The sequence below is a fragment of the Sceloporus occidentalis genome, unplaced genomic scaffold (genome assembly GCF_023333645.1).
Source record: "Sceloporus occidentalis isolate IW3139 unplaced genomic scaffold, rSceOcc1.0.p SCAF_9, whole genome shotgun sequence".
Taxonomy (NCBI): domain Eukaryota; kingdom Metazoa; phylum Chordata; class Lepidosauria; order Squamata; family Phrynosomatidae; genus Sceloporus; species Sceloporus occidentalis.
This window is the reverse complement of record NW_028316989.1, coordinates 24823-48790: the sequence shown is the minus strand read 5'-3', so window position 1 is coordinate 48790 and position 23968 is coordinate 24823. Positions and strand designations below refer to the sequence as shown.

Below are 23968 nucleotides of genomic sequence, written 5' to 3'. Positions count from 1 at the left end.
CGCATAAATTAAAATCCTAATAAATTAAAATATGAAATTAAAATCGTAACCTGGACCTTGTCCGTGAATAATTTTATCTTTCATTTTATGTTATTTGTCATTTAATATTAAATTCAAATGCATGTTATAGTTTAATAATTTTACTTACATCATCTTGTATTTTTAAATTGTATTTGTCTTTCCTTCGTGGATTTTTCCTTTTTAAAAATTTCTTTTAATTTTCAAACATTTATTTTATAATTTATATTATGTTATATACAGAATAAAATACAAATTAAGTAAGTTAGCTTTCAAGAGAAGCATGAAATTTCCCTGGCCTTGAAAAAGGCGCCTGTCATTTCGCTTCAGGGTGTCATGCCTCCGTGGAGACACAGGAGGAAGGTCGGGAGCTCCTTGGCCCTTTAAATCCAATGGCTGCAGCGGCAGTCCGGAAAGGCCGGCCCTGCGAGTGCAGAGGCCTAGAGAGCCGTTACGGAGACATTCTAGGAGTGAATATCTTAGAGAGCCTGCCAAAGAGTGGGGAAAGGCTAGAGCGTCGCCATGGAGCCTCTCTAGGAAACTGATCTTAGAGGGCGGCCCTCCGAGCGCCGATGGCTAGACCGTCCAGATGAGGGCGTGCGCCTGCGGCGAGGACGGGGTGTCCGGTCTAGGTGTTCGTGACTCTATGGTAAGCCCTCTGGGACGAACTCCTAGATTGTCGCAATGGAGACGCTCTAGCCCTCGGCGCCTCTGTGGTAGGCCCTCTGAGATGAACTCCTAGACCGTCGCCATGGAGACGCTCTAGCCCTGCCTGACTCTATGGTAGGCCCTCTGAGATGAATTCCTAGACCGTCACTATGGAGACGCTCTACCCCTTCGCGCCTCTGTGGTAGGCCCTCTGAGACGAACTCCTAGATCGTCGCCATGGAAACGGTCTAGCCGTGCGCGACTCTGTGGTAGGCCTTCTGAGACGAACTCCTAGATCGTCGCCACGGAGACGCTCTAGGCGTCCGACATTCTGTGGTAGGCCCTCTGAGATGAACTCCTAGATCGTCGCCATAGAAAGGCTCTAGCCGTGCGCGACTCTGTGGTAGGCCTTCTGAGACGAACTCCTAGATCGTCGCCACGGAGACGCTCTAGGCGTCCGACATTCTGTGGTAGGCCCTCTGAGATGAACTCCTAGATCGTCGCCATGGAAACGCTCTAGCACTCCCCGCCTCTGTGGTAGGCCCTCCGAGACGAACTCGTAGATCGTCGCCAGGGAGACGCTCTAGGCGTCCGACACTCTGTGGTAGGCCCTCTGAGGTGAACTGCTAGATCGTCGCCAAGGAGACGCTCTAGCCGTGCGCGACTCTGTGGTAGGCCTTCTGAAATGGAAGTCCTAGATCCATGGAGACGCTCTAGCTATTCGCCTCAGAGGGCCGGCCCTTTGAGACCGAGGAGCTCCCTTGCGCCCTCCTGTGTCTCTTGTGAGGGATGACGCCATGAAGGGAAATAAAAGATCAATATCAGATTCAATATAATGAAAATAAAATATAAAATAAGTAGAACAAATAGAATAAAAATGTAAAATACAAATAATAATCAATAAAATAAAGTTACAATAAAATTTATAATTGTCAGATTCTTGTGGGGTTTTAAGCATCTTTCATTGTTCTGTTGTTTGTATAATTTTTTAAACAAATGTTTAATAAGAAATAAAGTTACAAATAAAGAAAAATTTAAAATAAAGTAATATAAAATATATAATATAATATAAAGTAATAAATAATAATAAAGTTACAAATAAAATTAATTTTAAAATAAAACAATATAAAATATAATGTATAAAACATAAAATAAAATATTAAGTATGAAATACAATTTATAATAAAATAATATAAAATATAATATATAAAATATTAAGTATAAAATAAAATGTAGAATAAAACAATATAAAATATAATGTATAAAATATAAATTATAAAATAAAATGTAGAATAAAACAATATAAAATATAATGTATAAAATATAAACTATACAATAAAATGTAGAATAAAACAATATAAGACATAATATATAAAATATTAACTGTAAAATAAAATTTAGAATAAAATAATATAAAATATCAGATATAAAATATAAAATAAAATATTGACTATAAAATAAAATTTTGAGTAAATATAAAATATAATGTATAAAATATAAAATAAAATATTAACTATAAAATAAAATAAATAAAACAATATAAAGTATAATATATAAAATGTTAACTATAAAATAAGATTTAGAATCAAAGAATATAAAATATAATATATAAAATAAACTATGAAATAAAATTTAGAATAAAACAATATAACATATAATACATAAAATATAAACTATAAAATAAAATTTAGACTAAAACAATATAAAATATGATATATAAAATATAAAATAAAATATAAAATATACACAATAGTGTATTCCTATTGGATAGTTTTAATTTTTTTTAATGTTGAATCTCTTTTTATGCGTTGACCACTGTTTTTATGATTGAGTGGAGGTTTGGGATTTTGGGGCTTTTCAATTGTGATTTTTAATTGTTTGACTTTTTATTTATGCTGTTGAAATGCGCTTTGATTCTTTTTTGAAAAAGTGGATAACAAATAAATATTATTATTGTTATTAGATGGCCTTTGTGGGTTCCTTTAAAATCCCAGGGTGCTACGTATCCCAGCATATCAGGAGTTCATACTAGATGGCATTTGAGGGGTCATTTCCTATTTCAGTGTGCTATATATCCCAGCCTGGCAGAAAGAGTTTAGACTAGAAGGACCGAGCGGTCCCTCCTTGTTCTAGGGTGCTATGTATTCCAGTATGGCAGAAGCGCGTTTGAGGCTTGCCTTCCTAGTCAAGGATTCTATGTATTCCTGCCTAATTTTGGATTACAACTCCCACCAGCCCCCAGCATAGCCAAGAACGGGATGAATCGGAATGAGAATGTGATTGAAATGCTTTTTGGCAAACTGTTTCTTAACTGGTGGGAAATGTGGTCATGAGGCCTAGCAGTCATGGAAATCTCCAGAGGGCCTTGGCCTTATTCTTGTGACCCTTAGTGGAACGTGGCCCAGCAATGGCTGCAATGGTGCAAGGAGTACATTTGGTCCTGCTGCTTTATTAGAACTATAGCTCCCAAGAAGGAATGCAGGAAACCCATTTGGAAGGGTGCCATGGCTGCAGCCCTGTCGGAAGGCCCCAGGTAGCCCAAAGGCAACCATTTTGTGCGGGGAAATCGGCAGGCGCTATTGACGAGCTCTTGAGAAGCTCCTGACAGGCAGGAAGGGCGGCCAATGAGAAGCTTGTTGCGGGGCAGAAGAAGAAAACGGCGGGCTTCTTTGTCGGGGGGGGGGGGGAAATGGCGCAGGCGCAGTCGTGAGGGAAGGCAGAGATCGGTCTGGGCCCTTGGAGATAAGGCAGCGGTGCTTTCCCGCGCTTCTTCCGGAGTGGCTGTTACCGCGTGACGCGCAGCCGCCGGGGCCAATGGGATTCGCTAGCGGAGAAGAGGGCGGGGCAGTGTGGCCAAGGCGGCTTTCCGTACAGTGTGAGGGAACACAGCGTTCTCTGGGTCGCTTCGAATCGGACTGAGGCTTTTGTAAGGGTGAGGGCAATGGAACGCGGGGGGGTTTCTCCTCAGGGGCAAGGAAGGGCAGGTTTAAAGTCAAGTTTTACTTATATATAGATATATATGTTTATTATGTTTATTGTACATATGATATGTATTGTACATTTAGATTTATTTCTATTGTAAGTTCCTTTTATTTAATTATGCATTATAATATTTTAAAGCATATTTTAATTCTATGTGTGTCTACTATGGTATGTTTTTATTTTTATTATATGCTTATTTTATTTTATAACATTTTTATTTTATTTTATCAAACTTTATTATTATATTTTTATTATATCCACATGTATGGATACTTCTATTTATTGTGTTATAAGTTTATTATATTTTTAAAGTCTTATTATATACTTTATTTTCATTTATTATTTTTTACTATATTTTGTAATATTTTGATATATTTTATTTTATAATTATATATTGTATATTTTATGCATTTATTTTATTATAATGTTCTTATATTTTACTTATATATGTGTTTTATTTTATTATAATGTTATTATATTTTAAAATATTTTATCCATAAACTGTTATTATATTTTCCATACATATATATATATATAGTATTTTTATATTATTATATTCTATTCTAAGATCTATATATGTATCTGTATATAATGTATATATTGTATATTTTTATTTGTTTTGATATGTTTTTGTTTTATTCTAATTTTATTTTATTTTGATGTTTCATTATATTTATTATATATCTGTGTATTTTTATTTATGTCTTTTATTTTATTATAATTGTAAAATATTTTATTATTATATTGTAATTATTTTAATCATACATATATTGTATATTTCTATTCATTTTACATCTTTTTATTTTATTATAATTTTTATAACACAATATTTCATTATTATATTTTAATTATTTTAATGTTTTATATATATATATATATATATATAATGATTAAAATATAATAAATAATAATTTTACTTATTTTACATGTTTTTATTTTATATTGTATTGTTATATTTTTATTTTATTTATTAGATATGTGTGTATTGTACATTTTTATTTTCTTGTATATGTCTTTTATTTTATTAGAACTGTAATATTTTTATTATTACATTGTAATTATTTTAATCATACATATGTTGAATATTTTTATGTATTTTATATATTTTTTATTATAATTTTTATAATACAATATAGCATTATTATATTTTAATTATTTTAATGTTTTATATATATGTATATATATATATATATAAACAATTAAAATATAATAAATAATTTTATTTATTATACATGCTTTTAATTTATATTATTATATTTTTATTTTATTTATTAGATATGTGTGTATTGTACATTTTTATTTCTTTGTATATGTCTTTTATTTAATTGTAAATATTTTATTATATTTTAATTTTCTTAATGTTAATTAAAATAATTAAAATATAATAAACAGTAATTTTACTTATTTCCTATGTTTTTATTTCATATTGTATTATTACATGTTTATTTTATTTATTAGATATGCCTGTATTGTACATTTTTATTTCTTTGTATATGTGTTTTATTTTATTATAATATGGTGTTTGCAGAGGTGGTCTTTCTGTGTCTGTTTCAGATCTACAGTTCAAGGCGTCACTCAAACTGAGAGACTCTTGGGGTTTTTGTGTGTCTTTCTTGGGAGGGCTATGGAACCGAACGGGCGACCTTTGGCTAGTCACACTCTCTCAGCCTCAGAAACACAGTTTTATTTTGCTTATTTGGTGAAGAATATGTCTTGTTTATTTAGATAGTATATTTAAGAAGTATGCCTATAGATTTGTGAGGCAGGCAAACGGAAGGAAGGAAGGCTTTGTCATTCTGTTTGCGTCCATTGATTTTATGCTCTGCTTTTCTCCCATCACAGGGCTTGAGGCAGAACGAAACCTGAAAGTCTTTGAAGAAAAAAGGAAAGGCAGAGGGAAGAAAAGAACAGAGAAGGAAGGAAGAAAGGAAGAGTGAGGAAAGCAAGAGAGAAGAAAGGAGAACCACTGAAAACAGTGCCCAGCTGAGGATGGAAGCTGCAGTCAACTCGGTGAAGACAAGGCCTTGTAGGATGAAGGAGAATGCTTCACAGACAGAAAGACAGAGAGACACAGAGCAACTCCCTTCTATAGGTTCAGCATCGATTAAATGCGTTGTAAAATGCCTTGAACCGTCGGACAGACTTCGGATCAGCCGCTGCCAAGGAAGGTGTCCGCCACAGTTTCAGGTAGCGTTTCGTTGGCACGGAGCAGGGGAAGAGCAATGGCCTAGAAACCCTGACTTCTAACTGCCATGGGACCTTTGTGAGCAGACGCGGCGCCCCGAGAAACCGTCGTCTCTGCCCATAGGTCTGTCCCTGGATTTAGATTCTGAGGGCGTGGCTCAATTCAGCCGTTTCTTTGTCCAATCGGCCGTCCCGTTGTTTCTCTTCCGAAACGTCCCCTTGCAGCTTGGAGGGCTAATCTCCCGGGGGGGCGAAACTCTCCGCCTCCGTTTTGGGGCGCTGCAGCGGCTTCATTCCCTTTGGCCTTCTGGGCAGAGCCTTTCTGAGCGTTTGCCCAAGGCAGAGCGGCATCCCTGGCCGAGCATGCTTCGGGCCCCACCGGAGGGAGAGCGAGGGGACGCGCCCCTGGCGCCGTGGGGGACGCCGTGGGGACCCGCCTTCTTGCTCCCAGACTTTTATGTTAAAAACCCTAAAATAAAATAAAATCTCCAGACCAAACGACAGAATTAAATAGTTTTCAGGGCCACCGTGTATTTTTTTATTTTAGTTTATTATTTTATTATTTATTTGTATTTAATTTGTTTGTTTTTAAAAAACCCACCCCGATAAATAGCTTCCCTGCTTAAACCTGACAAGCCCCCTGAAACCAGGATGGCACCTTTGGGATTAACTGGAAGATGCCTCTTGCAGTCAGCCTCCAAGGTCCTCCCAGACCCCTCTCCCTTCTAATCCCGCAAGCCCTGGCAGGCCCCTCTGGCGACCAAGACGTCCGGCCTCCGTGGCGTTCCCCGCGACGGCAGGGGCGCCTCTCCTCGCTCCCCTCCAGCGTGGCTCTTGGCATCCTCCGCCAGGAATGGCTCTCTGTGGTCCGCATCGGGCAAACCTTTCTCTGGGCAGAAGGAGAAAGAGGCAGAAGCCGGACTGCAGACTCCTCCTTTGAAGGAAGTCCCTTTAAAATCCAGCCTTCCAGGAGCACCTTTGCTGACTGGACCTGCATGGCAGCAGGAGGGGTCGGGGAGGATTTCCTCTGGGGCTCCCCTCCGACCCCAGCGCCCCCAAACTGGTAGCGGAGCCTTTTGCCCTCCCTGGCCATTCGTTCTCTAAGCTGCAACTGGACCTTTTGGAAGAGAGACAGTGGGAAGAACGGAGATGGGAAAGGGAAACAGCTGGACTGGGGTGCGTTCTCTAATCGGGATCCATGGGCAGAAACACGGGGAGGGATTCCGGGTTTCCTGGTGCGTTGCATAGTGTAGACAGGGTCCCATCGTAGTTAGAATTAGGCCAAGAGCACTGGCTGGGGGTGAAGGTTAGGAGGTCAGTGAGGAAAGGGTTTCTGTGAAGTAGTCCGAACCGGGCTTCTCTGAACGTGGTGCTTAAACACCGCCTGGGTTCTTTCTCTGCCGTTCCGGAAGGAGGATGGCCCTCCCTCATTTTAAAAGCCAGTCGGGAGGGCCATGGTTTAGCTGGGGGGGGAGGGGGGGCTGGCTTATAGAGGCTGAGCTAAATGCAATGCGTTCTTCTCTAGAGCAGGCCAAAGTTAATGGGAGGAGGAGGCAGGTAAGGACAGGGTAATGTCTGAGGCCGTGAGAGTGGCACCCAAGGGGCCTTGGTAGAAACGGGAGGAACCCACTGAGCAAGATGTTAAGGCTAGGGGCTAAGGAGAACAGCCAGGGCACCCCTTTGTCACCCCACAGCTGTACGCTGAACCTTTTTTTTTCTCCACTTCTCTTTGTCCCTATGCCTCGTGAGAGAGCCGCACGCCATCCAGGCGGAGAAGAAGGAAAGGAAGGGTCCGGCCGAGGAGGAGGACGAGCCCGACCAATCAGCACCAGCCATGGATGATGGAAGGGACAGTCTCCACTGGACTCGATCCTTTACTCAATTGTAAGTACGTGTGTGTGTGTGTACACTCATCCGTCCATACTTGCAGCTTTGATCATTTATAGGTTTGATTAATGTGTTCTCTAGGGATATCTGCTTTCCTCCAGTGCCACTGTGTGGTCAACTTTACCTAGAGTCGCACTGCAGGACCTAGAGATTTCTAGAGAGGACACTCTACTAGGCCTTTGTAGCTCCTCCAGCGCAGTTCTATGGTCAGTGTCTGTCGGACGTTGACCGCAGAGTTGCCCTGGAGGGGCTACAGATTCCTAGAGAGGACACTCTATTAGGCCTTTGTAGCTCCTCCAGCGCAGTTCTATGGTCAGTGTCTGTCGGACGTTGACCGCAGAGTTGCCCTGGAGGGGCTACAGATTCCCAGAGAGGAGAGTGTACTAGGCCTTTGTAGCTCCTCCAGCGCAGTTCTATGGTCAGTGTCTGTCGGACGTTGACCGCAGAGTTGCCCTGGAGGGGCTACAGATTCCTAGAGAGGGCACTCTACTAGGCCTTTGTAGCTCCTCCAGCGCAGTTCTGTGGTCAGTGTCTGTCGGACGGTGGCCACAGAGTTGCCACGGAGAACCTATAGGTTCATAGAGAGGATAGTCTACTAGGCCTTTGTAGCTCCTCCAGCGCAGTTCTATGGTCAGTGTCTGTCGGACGTTGACCCCAGAGTTGCCCTGGAGGGGCTAGAGATTCCTAGAGAGGAGAGTGTACTAGGCCTTTGTAGCTCCTCCAGCGCAGTTCTATGGTCAGTGTCTGTCGGACGTTGGCCACAGAGCTGCCACGGGGAACCTATAGGTTCATAGAGAGGAGACTGTACTAGGCCTTTGTAGCTCCTCCAGCGCAGTTCTATGGTCAGTGTTTGTCAGACGTTGACCTCAGAGTTGCCACGGAGGACCTATAGGTTCCTAGAGAGAACACTCTACTAGTCCTTTGTAGCTCCTCCAGCGCAGTTCTATGGTCAGTGTCTGTCGGACGTTGACCCCAGAGTTGCCACGGATAACGTATAGGTTCCTAGAGAGAACGCTCTACTAGGCCTTTGTAGCTCCACTAGCGCAGTTCTATGGTCAGTGTCTGTCGGACGTTGACCGCAGAGTTGACACGGGGAACCTATAGGTTTCTAGAGAGAACCCTCTATTAGGCCTTTGTAGCTCCTCCAGCGTAGTTCCGTGGTCAGTGTCTGTCGGACGTTGGCCACAGAGTTGCCCTGGAGGGGCTACAGATCCCTAGAGAGGACACTCTATTAGGCCTTTGTAGCTCCTCCAGCGCAGTTCTATGGTCAGTGTCTGTCGGACGTTGACCGCAGAGTTGCCCTGGAGGGGCTACAGATTCCTAGAGAGGACACTCTATCAGGCCTTTGTAGCTCCTCCAGCGCAGTTGTATGGTCAGTGTCTGTCGGACGTTGACCATAGAGTTGCACTGGAGGACCTAGAGATTAATAGAACACTCTAGTAGGCCTTTGTAACTCCTTCTGTGCAGTTCTGTGGTCAGTGTCTGTCGGACGTTGACCCCAGAGTTGCCCTGGAGGACCTATAGGTTCCTAGAGAGGACACTCTGCTAGGCCTTTGTAGCTCCTCCAGCGCAGTTCTATGGTCAGTGTCTGTTGGACGGTGCGCGCAGATTTGCACCGGAAGACCTAGAGATTTCTAGAGAGGCGTCTTCTCAGGTAAAAACATGGCGTTTTTATTATTTGCGGGTTTTCCATATTCACGGGGGTCTTTTGCCCCTAAGCCTAGCGCATGTGCATGTGTGTGCGCGCACACGCACAGACATATGTCAGCTTATTGATTCCACTTTCACTGCCATGGTTCCTTCTGTGGAAAGCTGGGATGTATAGTTTGGGGAGAGCCTGGTGTTATGATTGTCCAGAGGAGCAGGATAGCTGGAGTATCTCTTATTCAATTTATGGCAGTTCACCTTAAAAAGCCAGTGTGGAGTTGTGGTTTGGACGCTGGAGTATGGCTATGGAGACCAGGGTTCAAATGCCGGCTCAGCCATGAAAGCTGTGGGCTGATCCTGGGCAGGCGACACTGTCTCAGCCTCAGAGGATCGCAATGGCAACCCTCCCTCTGAAGAAAGCGGCTTAGGAAACCCGCCGATAGGTTTGCCTTGGGCCCTCCGTAAGTCAGAAAGGACTTGGGTTTTCTTGGCAGGATTTCTTCAGAGGAGCTTTGCTTTGGTTCACTGACCGTTCGTTGTCCATCTTTGTTTTTAGTCAGGTTTCCCAGTTGCAGAGGATCCCTCTGAAGGCGCTTCCTTTCCGGTAGGGATCTGGGTTCAGAGCAGACTTTAAGCAGGTAGGGCCTCGCTGATTTCGAAGACGTCTTCCAGGTAGGTTTTTTTCCTCAGAGGCCTTGCTGGCTGACTTTGGTGGCCCCTCTTCCTCCGGAGCCACCGCCCGGCTGCCTCCTGGCTGCCGTTCGAGGGCCTGACTTCCCAGCCATCCTTTAGGCTTTCCTTTTGGGTCCCAGCTGGGAAGGGCAGGGGACAAGTGGTGGTGCTGGTCTCAATTGGTCTGCTGCTCAGATACTAACACTCATCCCTACTAACACTAACACAAACACTAAAAGGAACCCCACCATTAACACAAACGCTGCGTCCTGTCTTTTGTCTCTCTCTGAGCAGATGAAGTTGTTGCATAGCAAGGTTTTCGAAGTGTGGTTTAGGGAAGTCTTGTTGCGTAGCGGTCGTTGGGTTGGCCTTTTAGCGTGGCACTTTAGCGCCGCGGCTAAAAAGCGATCTTGTGTGGTTTCTTCTCAGTGGTCTTTGATGGTAGTTTTTGTCAGGGTTTTGGTTGAAATGAGAGAGCACCGGCACTTGTCCCCTGCAGCTGCCCCTGGGACCCCTCTGGACCTCCCTGCCCTATCCTTTCTTTCCCAAAGAGAGCCCCGAACGGCGGCTGAGGCCCAGGAGGAGAGCGGCAGCCCCCCCAAAAGCCAGCACTGCCTGCCCCACGGACACTCCTGGGACCCTGGACCCTGGGTTTGGAGGTGGGCCACTTGTGCCGCCTCTGATTCCTCTCTTTCTTCCAACGCCACCGAGGTCCCAGGTGCCAAGGCTGCCCCTTCGGAGGTCCAGAGGGAGAGTCAGGCGCATCTAGGCCCAGAAGCAGCAGCAGCAGCAGGCGAGGAAGGGAGTGTCCAGCCCAGAGGGAGGGAGGAAGAGGCGGCCCCGGCTCCATCCCCTACGGAGGAAGGAAGGAAGAGACGGTCTCCGCTGGACATGGCCCCCCCACCCCCAATAGATTGTAAGCCGAAGGGCAGGGAATCCCAACTTTAGGACTTTTTTGGCTGAAGGGCAAGGATGCTAAATGAATAATACTTCAATATTTGTCAAGGAACAAACTAATGCTGAGAGCTTTCAGTGTGCTTCCCTATGGTCAAGCCCTCCACAATGTTTCCCTATGGGCAATTGTTGTCCAATGTTTGCTTATGGGCAAATGTTCCCCAATGTTTCCCTATGGACAGGCGTTCCCCAATGTTTCCTTATGGGCAAATGTTCACCAATCTTTCCTTATGTGCAGGCGTTCCCCAATGTTTCCTTATGGGCCGGTGTTCCCCTATCTTTCCCTATGGGCAAATGTTCCCCAATGTTTCCTTATGGGCCGGTGTTCCCCTATCTTTCCCTATGGGCAAATGTTCCCCAATGTTTCCTTATGGGCCGGTGTTCCCCTATCTTTCCCTATGGGCAGGTGTTCCCCTATCTTTCCCTAGGGGCAGGCATTCCCCAATGTTTCCCTTTGGGCAGGCATTCCCCAATGTTTCTTTATGCGCAGGCGTTCCCAAATGTTTCCTTATGGGGAAATGTACACCCATCTTTCCGTATAGGCAGGTGTGACCCAATGTTTCCTTATGGGCCAATGTTCCCCTGTGTTTCCCTATGGGCCAATGTTCCCCTGTGTTTCCCTATGGGCAGGTGTTTCCCTATGATTCCCTATTGGCATGTGTTCCCCAATGTATCCCTATTAGCAAATGTTCACCAATCTTTCCTTATGAGCAGGTGTTCCCCTATCTTTCCCTAGGGGCAGGCATTCCCCAATGTTTCCCTTTGGGCAGGCATTCCCCAATGTTTCTTTATGCGCAGGCGTTCCCAAATGTTTCCTTATGGGCAAATGTACACCCATCTTTCCGTATAGGCAGGTGTGACCCAATGTTTCCTTATGGGCCAATCTTCCCCTGTGTTTCCCTATGGGCAAATGTTCCCCTGTGTTTCCCTATGGGCCAATGTTCCCCTGTGTTTCCCTATGGGCAGGTGTTTCCCTATGATTCCCTATTGGCATGTGTTCCCCAATGTATCCCTATTAGCAAATGTTCACCAATCTTTCCTTATGAGCAGGTGTTCCCCTATCTTTCCCTAGGGGCAGGCATTCCCCAATGTTTCCCTTTGGGCAGGCATTCCCCAATGTTTCTTTATGCGCAGGCGTTCCCAAATGTTTCCTTATGGGCAAATGTACACCCATCTTTCCGTATAGGCAGGTGTGACCCAATGTTTCCTTATGGGCCAATCTTCCCCTGTGTTTCCCTATGGGCAAATGTTCCCCTGTGTTTCCCTATGGGCCAATGTTCCCCTGTGTTTCCCTATGGGCAGGTGTTTCCCTATGATTCCCTATTGGCATGTGTTCCCCAATGTATCCCTATTAGCAAATGTTCACCAATCTTTCCTTATGAGCAGGTGTTCCCCTATCTTTCCCTAGGGGCAGGCATTCCCCAATGTTTCCCTTTGGGCAGGCATTCCCCAATGTTTCTTTATGCGCAGGCGTTCCCAAATGTTTCCTTATGGGCAAATGTACACCCATCTTTCCGTATAGGCAGGTGTGACCCAATGTTTCCTTATGGGCCAATCTTCCCCTGTGTTTCCCTATGGGCAAATGTTCCCCTGTGTTTCCCTATGGGCCAATGTTCCCCTGTGTTTCCCTATGGGCAGGTGTTTCCCTATGATTCCCTATTGGCATGTGTTCCCCAATGTATCCCTATTAGCAAATGTTCACCAATCTTTCCTTATGAGCAGGTGTTCCCCTATCTTTCCCTAGGGGCAGGCATTCCCCAATGTTTCCCTTTGGGCAGGCATTCCCCAATGTTTCTTTATGCGCAGGCGTTCCCAAATGTTTCCTTATGGGCAAATGTACACCCATCTTTCCGTATAGGCAGGTGTGACCCAATGTTTCCTTATGGGCCAATCTTCCCCTGTGTTTCCCTATGGGCAAATGTTCCCCTGTGTTTCCCTATGGGCCAATGTTCCCCTGTGTTTCCCTATGGGCAGGTGTTTCCCTATGATTCCCTATTGGCATGTGTTCCCCAATGTATCCCTATTAGCAAATGTTCACCAATCTTTTCTTATGAGCAGGTGTTCCCCTATCTTTCCCTATGGGCAGGTGTTCCCCTATCTTTCCCTATGGGCAGGTGTTCCCCTATCTTTCCCTAGGGGCAGGCATTCCCCAATGTTTCCCTTTGGGCAGGCATTACCCCATGTTTCTTTATGCGCAGGCGTTCCCAAATGTTTCCTTATGGGCAAATGTACACCCATCTTTCCGTATAGGCAGGTGTGACCCAATGTTTCCTTATGGGCCAATGTTCCCCTGTGTTTCCCTATGGGCAAATGTTCCCCTGTGTTTCCCTATGGGCAGGTGTTTCCCTATGATTCCCTATTGGCATGTGTTCCCCAATGTATCCCTATTAGCAAATGTGTTTTGAACTTAGGTTCGTGTGGAAAAACCGCCTGAACTAACAATTAAAAGAGAACATGTAGCATCTATTGTACACTTTTTAAAAGGGACATGAGATAGTGACTGTCTTTAATGGAGTGCCTTCATTTTGTATGGCTGCCTGGGAGAAGAGGGTCTCCTTCCCTTCTGTCTTGAAATGTCAATGTATGGGATGTTTACTGTGCACGATCCTAGGAGTCCTCTGGACCAGTTTTGTACTTTATGTGTGTGTATATCTCCATACATGATGGTTACTTACCGCCACACCTTTGGAAGAAATAAAGCACACTGGATGTGAAATGAATTGCTTTGTTTTTCTTGTCGTTCTGTGTTTTTTATTGATCTGGAGGCGATGGCCGAAAGGCTTTGGACTCAATGGGATTTCCTGGGTCCCTCTAATTCTAGGCTGCTGTAGGGAAGTCATTTACAGGTGAAATGTTTATTGTAATGTATGATTTAGTTTGTTGGGGCAGGCAACAAATAGACAAATGTTTATTTCATTTATCATTGAATTAAATGATTCTTATTCTGATTCTTATCATTATTTCCTTAGTTGGTGGGTGTAACATCTATTTTCTTTATTTCTTAAGTAGATGTAATATTCCTTTTGGTATTTACTGTGTTGGTGCTTGCAATGTTCATTTTATTATTTAGTTGCTGGGCGAAGGTTTATTCCATTTATTATTCACTTTGTTGGTGGATTCCACAAATAAAATAAAGTTTGCCCCCACTAAGTAAATAGCATAATAATCCCGTAAGTAAATAACATTTTTATCAATATTTTATTCTTTATTGTAATTTATATTTTATATTTAATTGAAATTTAAGGTATATTTCATACTTTTTATTGTGGAGAATGAATCTATTTTAACTTGGTGTTGCTATGCCTCAGCGGAGACACAGGAGGGCGCCGGGGAGTTAATAGGCTCTGCGATGGCGTTTCATTCCGAAGTCTGCGGCGCCGGTCTGAAAGGACTGTCCCGGCCCCGCCCCCGCAGAGCCCCCCCCAAACCCTATTCTGAGCCGCTCTAGGAGTGGACATCTCGCAGGGTCTGTCAGGGCGTGCGAAAAGGCTAGAGCGTCGCCACGGAGACAGTCTGGTAAACATCTCTTAGAGGGCCGGCCCTCCGAGCGCATATGGCTAGAGCGTCGACACGGAGGCGGTCTAGGAACCCCACCTTAGAGGGCTTGCCACAGAGTGGGGGAAGGCTAGAGCGTCGCCGTGGAGACGTTCTAGGAACAAGTATTAGAGGGCCGACCCTGTAAGATGGGGGTGGTAGACCATGTCCGTGGCGACGCTCTAGCCATCCGCGCTCGGAGGGCCGGGCCTCTCAGAATGGCCTTGCCGTCATTGGAATGAAGGGCTCCCTGTCGCCCTCCTGTGTCTCCACTGAGGCATTGCAAGCTAAAGGGAAATCACACCTCGCCTTTGTAAGGCCAGGCGAGAGGAAAGAAGGCAGGAGAGGCGTCCAGTGTTTCATTTGTTAAAGCGAACTGACTTCATTTCTATATCATATATTATATATATAATACGGTTGTCTGATTTTATTCTTATTTGTTTTTAAACATTTTCCATTTCTATTTCATGTTATCGTATAATTAAAATGTCAAGCCTGATTTATAATATAAAATAAAAAATATAAAAATGTAAATGTTTTTTAAAAGGGGGGAGTACAGTAAAAAATACAGTAAATGGAGAAAAGGTAGCCCAAAGGCAGCCATTTCGTGAGGGGAAATCGGCAGGCGCTATTGACGAGCTCTTGAGAAGGTCCTGACAGGCAGGAAGGGCGGCCAATGGGAAGCTTGTTGCGGGGCAGAAGAAGGAAAAGGCCGGCTCCTTTTCCTTGGGGGGAGGTGGGGGAATGGCGCAGGCGCAGTCGTCAGGGAAGGCAGAGATCGGTCTGGGCCCTTGGAGATAAGGCAGCGGTGCTTTCCCGCGCTTCTTCCGGAGTGGCTGTTACCGCGTGACGCGCAGCCGCCGGGGCCAATGGGATTCGCGAGCGGAGAAGAGGGCGGGGCAGTGTGGCCAAGGCGGCTTTCCGTACAGTGTGAGGGAACAACGTTCTCTGGGTCGCTTCGAATCGGACTGAGGCTTTTGGAAGGGTGAGGGGCAAGGGAACGCGGGGGGCTTTCTCCTCAGGGGCAAGGAAGGGCAGGTTTAAAGTCAAGTTTTACTTATATATAGATATATATGTTTATTATGTTTATTGTACATATGATATGTATTGTACATTTAGATTTATTTCTATTGTAAGTTCCTTTTATTTAATTATGCATTATAATATTTTAAAGCATATTTTAATTCTATGTGTGTCTACTATGGTATGTTTTTATTTTTATTATATGCTTATTTTTTTTATAACATTTTTATTTTATTTTATCAGACTTTATTATTATATTTTTATTATATCCACATGTATGGATACTTCTATTTATTGTGTTATAAGTTTATTATATTTTTAAAGTCTTATTATATACTTTATTTTCATTTATTATTTTTTACTATATTTTGTAATATTTTGATATATTTTATTTTATAATTATATATTGTATATTTTATGCATTTATTTTATTATAATGTTATTATATTTTAAAATATTTTATCCATAAACTTTTATTATATTTCCCATATATATATATATATATATATATAGCTTTTTTTATTTTATTCTATTCTATTCTGAGATACATATATGTATTTGTATATCCTGTATATATTGTATATTTTTATTTGTTTTGATATTTTTTGGTTTTATTCTAATTTTATTTTATTTTGATGTTTCATTATATTTATTGTATATCTGTGTATTTTTATTTTTATTTCTTTTATTTTATTATAATTGTAAAATATTTTATTATTATATTGTAATTCTTTTAATCATACATATATTGTATATTTTTATTTATTTTATACCTTTTTATTTTACTATAATTTTTTATAATACAATATTTCATTATTATATTTTAATTATTTTAATGTTTTATATATATATATATATATATATATATATACTGTATATATAAAATAATTAAAATATAATAAACAGTAATTTTACTTATTTTCTATGTTTTTATTTCATATTGTATTATTACATGTTTATTTTATTGATTAGATATGCCTGTATTGTACATTTTTATTTCTTTGTATATGGTGTTTGCAGAGGTGGTCTTTCTGTGTCTGTTTCAGATCTAAAGTTCAAGGCGTCACTCAGAGACTCTTGGGGTTTTTGTGTGTCTTTCTTGGGAGGGCTGTGGAACCGAATGGGCGACCTTTGGCTAGTCACACTCTCTCAGCCTCAGAAACACAGTTTTATTTTGCTTATTTGGTGAAGAATACGTCTTGTTTATTTAGATAGTGTATCTAAGAAGTATGCCTATAGATTTGTGAGGCAGGCAAACGGAAGGAAGGAAGGAAGGAAGGAAGGAAGGCTTTGTCATTCTGTTTGCGTCCATTGATTTTATGCTCTGCTTTTCTCCCATCACAGGGCTTGAGGCAGAACGAAACCTGAAAGTCTTTGAAGAAAAAAGGAAAGGCAGAGGGAAGAAAAGAACAGAGAAGGAAGGAAGAAAGGAAGAGTGAGGAAAGCAAGAGAGAAGAAAGGAGAACCACTGAAAACAGTGCCCAGCTGAGGATGGAAGCTGCAGTCAACTCGGTGAAGACAAGGCCTTGTAGGATGAAGGAGAATGCTTCACAGACAGAAAGACAGAGAGACACAGAGCAACTCCCTTCTATAGGTTCAGCATCGATTAAATGCGTTGTAAAATACCTTGAACCGTCGGACAGACTTCGGATCAGCCGCTGCCAAGGAAGGTGTCCGCCACAGTTTCAGGTAGCGTTTCGTTGGCACGGAGCAGGGGAAGAGCAATGGCCTAGAAACCCTGACTTCTAACTGCCATGGGACCTTTGTGAGCAGACGCGGCGCCCCGAGAAACCGTCGTCTCTGCCCATAGGTCTGTCCCTGGATTTAGATTCTGAGGGCGTGGCTCAATTCAGCCGTTTCTTTGTCCAATCGGCCGTCCCGTTGTTTCTCTTCCGAAACGTCCCCTTGCAGCTTGGAGGGCTAATCTCCTGGGGGGCGAAACTCTCCGCCTCCGTTTTGGGGCGCTGCAGCGGCTTCATTCCCTTTGGCCTTCTGGGCAGAGCCTTTCTGAGCGTTTGCCCAAGGCAGAGCGGCATCCCTGGCCGAGCATGCTTCGGGCCCCACCGGAGGGAGAGCGAGGGGACGCGCCCCTGGCGCCGTGGGGGACGCCGTGGGGACCCGCCATCTTGCTCCCAGACTTTTATGTTAAAAACCCTAAAATAAAATAAAATCCCCAGATCAAACGACAGAATTAAATAGTTTTCAGGGCCACCGTGTATTTTTTTATTTTAGTTTATTATTTTATTATTTATTTGTATTTAATTTGTTTGTTTTAAAAAAACCCACCCCGATAAATAGCTTCCCTGCTTAAACCTGACAAGCCCCCTGAAACCAGGATGGCACCTTTGGGATTAACTGGAAGATGCCTCTTGCAGTCAGCCTCCAAGGTCCTCCCAGACCCCTCTCCCTTCTAATCCCGCAAGCCCTGGCAGGCCCCTCTGGCGACCAAGACGTCCGGCCTCCGTGGCGTTCCCCGCGACGGCAGGGGCGCCTCTCCTCGCTCCCCTCCAGCGTGGCTCTTGGCATCCTCCGCCAGGAATGGCTCTCTGTGGTCCGCATCGGGCAAACCTTTCTCTGGGCAGAAGGAGAAAGAGGCAGAAGCCGGACTGCAGACTCCTCCTTTGAAGGAAGTCCCTTTAAAATCCAGCCTTCCAGGAGCACCTTTGCTGACTGGACCTGCATGGCAGCAGGAGGGGTCGGGGAGGATTTCCTCTGGGGCTCCCCTCCGACCCCAGCGCCCCCAAACTGGTAGCGGAGCCTTTTGCCCTCCCTGGCCATTCGTTCTCTAAGCTGCAACTGGACCTTTTGGAAGAGAGACAGTGGGAAGAACGGAGATGGGAAAGGGAAACAGCTGGACTGGGGTGCGTTCTCTAATCGGGATCCATGGGCAGAAACACGGGGAGGGATTCCGGGTTTCCTGGTGCGTTGCATAGTGTAGACAGGGTCCCATCGTAGTTAGAATTAGGCCAAGAGCACTGGCTGGGGGTGAAGGTTAGGAGGTCAGTGAGGAAAGGGTTTCTGTGAAGTAGTCCGAACCGGGCTTCTCTGAACGTGGTGCTTAAACACCGCCTGGGTTCTTTCTCTGCCGTTCCGGAAGGAGGATGGCCCTCCCTCATTTTAAAAGCCAGTCGGGAGGGCCATGGTTTAGCTGGGGGGGGAGGGGGGGCTGGCTTATAGAGGCTGAGCTAAATGCAATGCGTTCTTCTCTAGAGCAGGCCAAAGTTAATGGGAGGAGGAGGCAGGTAAGGACAGGGTAATGTCTGAGGCCGTGAGAGTGGCACCCAAGGGGCCTTGGTAGAAACGGGAGGAACCCACTGAGCAAGATGTTAAGGCTAGGGGCTAAGGAGAACAGCCAGGGCACCCCTTTGTCACCCCACAGCTGTACGCTGAACCTTTTTTTTTCTCCACTTCTCTTTGTCCCTATGCCTCGAGAGAGAGCCGCACGCCATCCAGGCGGAGAAGAAGGAAAGGAAGGGTCCGGCCGAGGAGGACGACGACCCCGACCAATCAGCACCAGCCATGGATGATGGAAGGGACAGTCTCCACTGGACTCGATCCTTTACTCAATTGTAAGTACGTGTGTGTGTGTGTACACTCATCCGTCCATACTTGCAGCTTTGATCATTTATAGGTTTGATTAATGTGTTCTCTAGGGATATCTGCTTTCCTCCAGTGCCACTGTGTGGTCAACTTTACCTAGAGTCGCACTGCAGGACCTAGAGATTTCTAGAGAGGACACTCTACTAGGCCTTTGTAGCTCCTCCAGCGCAGTTCTATGGTCAGTGTCTGTCGGACGTTGACCGCAGAGTTGCCCTGGAGGGGCTACAGATTCCTAGAGAGGACACTCTATTAGGCCTTTGTAGCTCCTCCAGCGCAGTTCTATGGTCAGTGTCTGTCGGACGTTGACCGCAGAGTTGCCCTGGAGGGGCTACAGATTCCCAGAGAGGAGAGTGTACTAGGCCTTTGTAGCTCCTCCAGCGCAGTTCTATGGTCAGTGTCTGTCGGACGTTGACCGCAGAGTTGCCCTGGAGGGGCTACAGATTCCTAGAGAGGGCACTCTACTAGGCCTTTGTAGCTCCTCCAGCGCAGTTCTGTGGTCAGTGTCTGTCGGACGGTGGCCACAGAGTTGCCACGGAGAACCTATAGGTTCATAGAGAGGATAGTCTACTAGGCCTTTGTAGCTCCTCCAGCGCAGTTCTATGGTCAGTGTCTGTCGGACGTTGACCCCAGAGTTGCCCTGGAGGGGCTAGAGATTCCTAGAGAGGAGAGTGTACTAGGCCTTTGTAGCTCCTCCAGCGCAGTTCTATGGTCAGTGTCTGTCGGACGTTGGCCACAGAGCTGCCACGGGGAACCTATAGGTTCATAGAGAGGAGACTGTACTAGGCCTTTGTAGCTCCTCCAGCGCAGTTCTATGGTCAGTGTTTGTCAGACGTTGACCTCAGAGTTGCCACGGAGGACCTATAGGTTCCTAGAGAGAACACTCTACTAGTCCTTTGTAGCTCCTCCAGCGCAGTTCTATGGTCAGTGTCTGTCGGACGTTGACCCCAGAGTTGCCACGGATAACGTATAGGTTCCTAGAGAGAACGCTCTACTAGGCCTTTGTAGCTCCACTAGCGCAGTTCTACGGTCAGTGTCTGTCGGACGTTGACCGCAGAGTTGACACGGGGAACCTATAGGTTTCTAGAGAGAACCCTCTATTAGGCCTTTGTAGCTCCTCCAGCGTAGTTCCGTGGTCAGTGTCTGTCGGACGTTGGCCACAGAGTTGCCCTGGAGGGGCTACAGATCCCTAGAGAGGACACTCTATTAGGCCTTTGTAGCTCCTCCAGCGCAGTTCTATGGTCAGTGTCTGTCGGACGTTGACCGCAGAGTTGCCCTGGAGGGGCTACAGATTCCTAGAGAGGACACTCTATCAGGCCTTTGTAGCTCCTCCAGCGCAGTTGTATGGTCAGTGTCTGTCGGACGTTGACCATAGAGTTGCACTGGAGGACCTAGAGATTAATAGAACACTCTAGTAGGCCTTTGTAACTCCTTCTGTGCAGTTCTGTGGTCAGTGTCTGTCGGACGTTGACCCCAGAGTTGCCCTGGAGGACCTATAGGTTCCTAGAGAGGACACTCTGCTAGGCCTTTGTAGCTCCTCCAGCGCAGTTCTATGGTCAGTGTCTGTTGGACGGTGCGCGCAGATTTGCACCGGAAGACCTAGAGATTTCTAGAGAGGCGTCTTCTCAGGTAAAAACATGGCGTTTTTATTATTTGCGGGTTTTCCATATTCACGGGGGTCTTTTGCCCCTAAGCCTAGCGCATGTGCATGTGTGTGCGCGCACACGCACAGACATATGTCAGCTTATTGATTCCACTTTCACTGCCATGGTTCCTTCTGTGGAAAGCTGGGATGTATAGTTTGGGGAGAGCCTGGTGTTATGATTGTCCAGAGGAGCAGGATAGCTGGAGTATCTCTTATTCAATTTATGGCAGTTCACCTTAAAAAGCCAGTGTGGAGTTGTGGTTTGGACGCTGGAGTATGGCTATGGAGACCAGGGTTCAAATGCCGGCTCAGCCATGAAAGCTGTGGGCTGATCCTGGGCAGGCGACACTGTCTCAGCCTCAGAGGATCGCAATGGCAACCCTCCCTCTGAAGAAAGCGGCTTAGGAAACCCGCCGATAGGTTTGCCTTGGGCCCTCCGTAAGTCAGAAAGGACTTGGGTTTTCTTGGCAGGATTTCTTCAGAGGAGCTTTGCTTTGGTTCACTGACCGTTCGTTGTCCATCTTTGTTTTTAGTCAGGTTTCCCAGTTGCAGAGGATCCCTCTGAAGGCGCTTCCTTTCCGGTAGGGATCTGGGTTCAGAGCAGACTTTAAGCAGGTAGGGCCTCGCTGATTTCGAAGATGTCTTCCAGGTAGGTTTTTTTCCTCAGAGGCCTTGCTGGCTGACTTTGGTGGCCCCTCTTCCTCCGGAGCCACCGCCCGGCTGCCTCCTGGCTGCCGTTCGAGGGCCTGACTTCCCAGCCATCCTTTAGGCTTTCCTTTTGGGTCCCAGCTGGGAAGGGCAGGGGACAAGTGGTGGTGCTGGTCTCAATTGGTCTGCTGCTCAGATACTAACACTCATCCCTACTAACACTAACACAAACACTAAAAGGAACCCCACCATTAACACAAACGCTGCGTCCTGTCTTTTGTCTCTCTCTGAGCAGATGAAGTTGTTGCATAGCAAGGTTTTCGAAGTGTGGTTTAGGGAAGTCTTGTTGCGTAGCGGTCGTTGGGTTGGCCTTTTAGCGTGGCACTTTAGCGCCGCGGCTAAAAAGCGATCTTGTGTGGTTTCTTCTCAGTGGTCTTTGATGGTAGTTTTTGTCAGGGTTTTGGTTGAAATGAGAGAGCACCGGCACTTGTCCCCTGCAGCTGCCCCTGGGACCCCTCTGGACCTCCCTGCCCTATCCTTTCTTTCCCAAAGAGAGCCCCGAACGGCGGCTGAGGCCCAGGAGGAGAGCGGCAGCCCCCCCAAAAGCCAGCACTGCCTGCCCCACGGACACTCCTGGGACCCTGGACCCTGGGTTTGGAGGTGGGCCACTTGTGCCGCCTCTGATTCCTCTCTTTCTTCCAACGCCACCGAGGTCCCAGGTGCCAAGGCTGCCCCTTCGGAGGTCCAGAGGGAGAGTCAGGCGCATCTAGGCCCAGAAGCAGCAGCAGCAGCAGGCGAGGAAGGGAGTGTCCAGCCCAGAGGGAGGGAGGAAGAGGCGGCCCCGGCTCCATCCCCTACGGAGGAAGGAAGGAAGAGACGGTCTCCGCTGGACATGGCCCCCCCACCCCCAATAGATTGTAAGCCGAAGGGCAGGGAATCCCAACTTTAGGACTTTTTTGGCTGAAGGGCAAGGATGCTAAATGAATAATACTTCAATATTTGTCAAGGAACAAACTAATGCTGAGAGCTTTCAGTGTGCTTCCCTATGGTCAAGCCCTCCACAATGTTTCCCTATGGGCAATTGTTGTCCAATGTTTGCTTATGGGCAAATGTTCCCCAATGTTTCCCTATGGACAGGCGTTCCCCAATGTTTCCTTATGGGCAAATGTTCACCAATCTTTCCTTATGTGCAGGCGTTCCCCAATGTTTCCTTATGGGCCGGTGTTCCCCTATCTTTCCCTATGGGCAAATGTTCCCCAATGTTTCCTTATGGGCCGGTGTTCCCCTATCTTTCCCTATGGGCAAATGTTCCCCAATGTTTCCTTATGGGCCGGTGTTCCCCTATCTTTCCCTATGGGCAGGTGTTCCCCTATCTTTCCCTAGGGGCAGGCATTCCCCAATGTTTCCCTTTGGGCAGGCATTCCCCAATGTTTCTTTATGCGCAGGCGTTCCCAAATGTTTCCTTATGGGGAAATGTACACCCATCTTTCCGTATAGGCAGGTGTGACCCAATGTTTCCTTATGGGCCAATGTTCCCCTGTGTTTCCCTATGGGCCAATGTTCCCCTGTGTTTCCCTATGGGCAGGTGTTTCCCTATGATTCCCTATTGGCATGTGTTCCCCAATGTATCCCTATTAGCAAATGTTCACCAATCTTTCCTTATGAGCAGGTGTTCCCCTATCTTTCCCTAGGGGCAGGCATTCCCCAATGTTTCCCTTTGGGCAGGCATTCCCCAATGTTTCTTTATGCGCAGGCGTTCCCAAATGTTTCCTTATGGGCAAATGTACACCCATCTTTCCGTATAGGCAGGTGTGACCCAATGTTTCCTTATGGGCCAATCTTCCCCTGTGTTTCCCTATGGGCAAATGTTCCCCTGTGTTTCCCTATGGGCCAATGTTCCCCTGTGTTTCCCTATGGGCAGGTGTTTCCCTATGATTCCCTATTGGCATGTGTTCCCCAATGTATCCCTATTAGCAAATGTTCACCAATCTTTCCTTATGAGCAGGTGTTCCCCTATCTTTCCCTAGGGGCAGGCATTCCCCAATGTTTCCCTTTGGGCAGGCATTCCCCAATGTTTCTTTATGCGCAGGCGTTCCCAAATGTTTCCTTATGGGCAAATGTACACCCATCTTTCCGTATAGGCAGGTGTGACCCAATGTTTCCTTATGGGCCAATCTTCCCCTGTGTTTCCCTATGGGCAAATGTTCCCCTGTGTTTCCCTATGGGCCAATGTTCCCCTGTGTTTCCCTATGGGCAGGTGTTTCCCTATGATTCCCTATTGGCATGTGTTCCCCAATGTATCCCTATTAGCAAATGTTCACCAATCTTTCCTTATGAGCAGGTGTTCCCCTATCTTTCCCTAGGGGCAGGCATTCCCCAATGTTTCCCTTTGGGCAGGCATTCCCCAATGTTTCTTTATGCGCAGGCGTTCCCAAATGTTTCCTTATGGGCAAATGTACACCCATCTTTCCGTATAGGCAGGTGTGACCCAATGTTTCCTTATGGGCCAATCTTCCCCTGTGTTTCCCT

The 23968-nt window shown here is 45.6% G+C and overlaps 1 protein-coding gene and 1 long non-coding RNA gene across 4 annotated transcripts in view; both read left to right on the top strand.

The window, feature by feature from the left end:
* LOC149306605 (PH and SEC7 domain-containing protein 4-like) overlaps positions 1–11365 on the top strand; it is a 30933-nt gene extending 19568 nt beyond the window's left edge. The window contains exons 17-18 of one of the 2 annotated variants that reach the window (XR_016282355.1): positions 5491–7716; positions 9927–11365. The gene's annotated coding sequence lies outside the window, so the exon portion shown is untranslated. Of the gene's footprint in view, positions 1–5490; positions 7717–9922 lie in introns of both variants that reach the window. The other variant, XR_016282354.1, reaches the window with a different exon arrangement.
* Positions 11366–15271: 3906 nt separating this feature from the next.
* Positions 15272–22741, top strand: LOC149306604 (uncharacterized). Of its 2 annotated transcripts, none has more exons than XR_016282308.1 (3): positions 15272–15511; positions 16894–19118; positions 21329–22741. It is a non-coding gene; the product is annotated as an uncharacterized LOC149306604 (long non-coding RNA). The 2 variants fall into 2 exon arrangements; XR_016282307.1 differs by having other exon boundaries at positions 21325–22741.
* The last annotated feature ends 1227 nt before the right edge of the window (positions 22742–23968 follow it).